The 4,283-nt window shown below is 37.0% G+C and overlaps 1 pseudogene; it reads left to right on the top strand.

Moving 5' to 3' along the window:
- Positions 1-2,573: 2,573 nt before the first annotated feature.
- On the top strand, positions 2,574-3,751 carry LOC129246354 (jerky protein homolog-like; annotated as a pseudogene).
- Positions 3,752-4,283: the final 532 nt, after the last annotated feature.

Here is a 4,283-nt window from a genome sequence, read left to right as displayed (position 1 = left end):
CTTTTATTTTATTATCAAAAATATAGAAAATTATTTACTGATAACATTCACTGGTGTGAACTTCATTTAGGGAAGGCTGAATTGCATCGAAGCACTGAAAGCTTTTGTATTCGTGCTAGCAGTTGGCAAATTGAACGATTTTTTTGCCACTAGGTATGCTAGACGACTGAAGTAGCCGATAAGGTTTTTGTGTAGGTTCGAAAAGGCGTGGACTTAACGCGCTATTCTTTTCAGCAATTAAAATCAACCTGCCTTACTTAATTAATCAGTATCTTTTTCTCGCCTCCTATATCAAACACCTCGATGGCAGTATGATGGCATATAAGAAACATTGCAGTTTGACCTGTTATTTTAAGAAAGTGTTCAGAAAAAATAGCATACATAAGCGGTGATCGAGTATTTCTTCTAGTTCTTTGGTTGCGTAGATAACCGTTTAGTCGGCATATTTTGCACTCAACAAGGCGTACTACTCTTGGCCCTCAGAGGTTTTGATTGTGACCTATCCACGTGATTGATTAATTAAACTGCTTCTCGGATTGTACTTACTTACTGAATCGGAAACTCGCAAAAAGTTGGATCAACGATGCCCGGCTCTGAAAGTATTCGATGCGGTACCAGCTGGTGGTAGTAGATAAAGAGGAAGGCCTCCTCTGCGTTGAAAAGATCAGGTGGAGAAGGACTTGGCTTCACTTGGTGTGTCCAATTGGCGCCGGTTAGCACGATAAAGAAACGACTGGCGCGCTTTGTTAAACTCGGCCAAAATCGCGTAAGCGGTTATCGCGCCAATTAAGAAGAAAGAGATGATAGAGTAGAATGAGTATCTTAGCTGTCATATCTAATGTGCGAAATCTTATTTTATTTAAGGAGCCCTAGTCAGAGGCCCGAAAAAAGTATGATTTTCAAATTTTTTTTTAGCTAATCAATTGCTTTATTTTACAAGAATAAAAACATAGCATTAATACATCATGTTTCGACTTGACTTTAGGTAAATTGTAAAAAGAAAAATTAATAATTGTAAAAGTTATCGCTGTTTGTGTGGAGCCCATTTCTCCAGAAGTCCCTTGCGGTGATCATCACAAGTCCTTGGCGTTTCATCTAAAATCAGTTGGACAAGAGATATTAGTTTTGAATCGAACCTGATCGAACCTTTTTTTCAAAATTAACAATATAACGGTCTCAGGAAATATTTTTCAGATTTTCGAGAAAAAACCGACAATTAATTGTTAAAAAAAATCCTTCGATCAGGCACGAGTTTTTTATGTTTTCCAAAAGCAGTATAAATTCTATTGAAATCTACAAAGCGGTTTTTAAATTACAGTGATCACCAGTTCGAAAAACATGGTTTTGAGAAAAACGCATTTAAAATTTTGCTACTTTTTACTACGAACGCTCAGGAGCGCTCGAGCGCCCTTTGTTAATTGTTGAACAACTCGAAAAGTATTTATCGGATTCACTTCAAATTTTCACACAATATTTTTAAGATACTATATCTTAGCGGCCACCGTAGCCGAATGGGTTGGTGCGTGACTACCATTCGGAATTCACAGAGAGAACGTCGGTTCGAATCTCAGTGAAACACCAAATTAAGAAAAACATTTTTCTAATAGCGGTCGCCCCTCGGCAGGCAATGGCAAACCTCCGAGTGTATTTCTGCCATGAAAAAGCTCCTCATAAAAATATCTGCCGTTCGGAGTCGGCTTGAAACTGTAGGTCCCTCCATTTGTGGGCCAACATCAAGACGCACACCACAAATAGGAGGAGGAGCTCGGCCAAACACCCAAAAAGGGTGTACGCGCCAATTATATATATATATTTACTTTAAGAAAATGCAAAAAAAAATTTTTTTGACTACCCCTAACCCCTTAATATGTTAAAATTATTTTCAGACACCAAGCACACGATGTGGAGTGTGTGAAATGTCTTGATGAATATGTAGATGAATGCTTTGGGTATTTTGTTGCATATTGCAAAAAGTTAAAAATTAAGTGTTTTATTTTAGGCATGAAGAAAATGAATGCTAACAACGGAATGTAACAGGAAATGTACACAAAAGAATTTCTACGCCAATAAAGTAAGTTACAATTATTTGAATGTAGTTTACATACATTGATCTCAAGTAACTCTGAAATTGGGGAATCCCCTAATTATAAAATAGGCATTTTATTCGTAATTGCATGTAAGGAATAAAATATTTCAGTCCCGGTTTTGGTTTGCAAAGAGTGTTTCGTCTTATGTTTTCTGGTGAAAATGAGTTCTAAAAAACCTGTGTGCTTGACATTAAAACAAAAGCCCAAAATTCTTGGCTTTTTAAAAAAAGGCTCATCTGTCACGATTTTAGCAAAGAAATATAATGTTGCTAAATCAACAATTTGTAACATTAAAGCGAAAAAGCAAGTGATTTTAAAATGCGTAAACAACACGTATTGTGGACCTGGAAATAGAAAAACACTGCGTTCTTCAGAGTTGCCCAAAATGGAAAGAGCTCTTTTTCCGAATGCGAGATAAAAACTGGCCAGTAAGTGCTCTAATGTTGAAAGAAAAGGCAAAAGCCCTGCAAGCAAAATTTAAAGAAAATGAAGCAAACTTCTTCGCTAGTGGTGGAGGGCTCCAAGGATTCAAGGTACGGTATTCGTCTTCTTAAAATATCAGGCGAAAAACTGCCTTCGCAATCTCAGCTAGTGGATCCGTTTAAAGAAAAACTTACAGCTAAAATGGCCGAATTGGAGTTGTGCAACGATCAGTTATATAATGCTGATTAGTCGGGGTTATTCTGGAGACTTTTGCAAGAGAAAACGTATGCGTCAAGTTTGGAGAAGAGAGCCCCAGGGGTAAAGTCCGAGAAGCAGTGAATCACGTTTTTATGCTGTTGAAACGCCACTGGATCCCACAAACTTAAGCTTTTGGTAATTGGAAAGGCGAAGAATCCACGCTGCTTTAAAAACTTTCAGTGTCCCACCGACTATAAGAGCTCGAAATCCGCCTGGATCACGTCGGCTATTTTCAAGCAATGGTTTCATGAGTCATTTGTTCCACAGGTGAATATTCCTTTTAAGTTTTGTCCCATTTTAAAGGTTAACTGGTTGTTTTTTAAGGTTACATCGTTTTTAAAGGAGAAACCCTTACCAATTAAAGCTCTCCTTCTAATCGACAACGCTCCTTCTCACTCAAATGAAGCTGAACTGACAACGGAGAATGGGCAAATTTCGGCAATATTTATGCCACCAAGCGTTACTCACCTCATTCAACCGATTGATCAGAATGCAATAAAAATCACTAAGTTGCATTACAGAAACAGCCTTCTAGCTTCAATAGCAGCAACAAAGTCTGATTTGCTCGAGTCGTTGAAAAAAATAAATTAAAAACAGGTATAAATCTTTTGGATGCGGCTTGGTTTCGTGTTGGGGAAGCAACATTAGCTAAGTGCTGGAACAGTATTTTAAATTTTGCGGTAAACAATGATGATCCCGAAGATAATGTTCCGTTTGCGGTGAGCAACACCGTCGATCTCCTTAGTAGTTTAAATCCTGAGGTTCGTTCGTGTTCGCAGATATGCTCAAAGATATGTATATGAGTTATTGAAAAAAAATTTTTTTATTAAAAATTTCAGATTGAATTCACGTTACCAGCCATTCGTGAATGGAACGAAGATATCGAGGAGGGCAATGCAGATGACGACCATCAACAAGAGGACGAATCTGATGATGACAGCGTATCAGAGCAACTGCAGAAAATTAAACGACTGAAGCAGTAGCAATTTTCAACAAGACATTAATATGGGCTGGTCATGAAGACGTCGATCAAAATGATATGAGTGTGCTAAGACGGTTAAGGGAGAAAGCTGTACTTCAAGTTTTAGAAAAACAGAAGATACAAAAAAAGATTACTGTTTTTTAAATCAAACCATCGTATGACATAATTTTCAATTAATATGTAACGAAAACAAGAATAAAATGTGAATTTAAATGTGAAAAAATATATTTACTTAGTCTTTTTGGGCATTTCAAAACGTGAACACTTTTGTTAACTTCAACTGCCTTGGTTTGAATTAGTTCACGTTATCGGGCGTGCGCTGTAAATGTAAATATTTATGTGTAAGTATATACAGGTATGCTCCTACCATGTGAACGTTCATCCAGGCTAGACTTTTCGTTGCGGTTCAAGATCCAACTTAGATTTTTTTAATATTCATAGAAACTTAGGAGTTCATACTAAGTTTACAATATTAGACATAAAAGACATATCAGCTGAGGTTGTTTAAAACGTTTGCGTTGTCCAAAAAATAG

Source organism: Anastrepha obliqua, chromosome 1 (assembly GCF_027943255.1).
Source record: "Anastrepha obliqua isolate idAnaObli1 chromosome 1, idAnaObli1_1.0, whole genome shotgun sequence".
Classification (NCBI taxonomy): Eukaryota; Metazoa; Arthropoda; class Insecta; order Diptera; family Tephritidae; genus Anastrepha; species Anastrepha obliqua.
The sequence above is the reverse complement of the archived record's forward strand: the minus strand, read 5'-3'. Positions and strand labels throughout refer to the sequence as shown.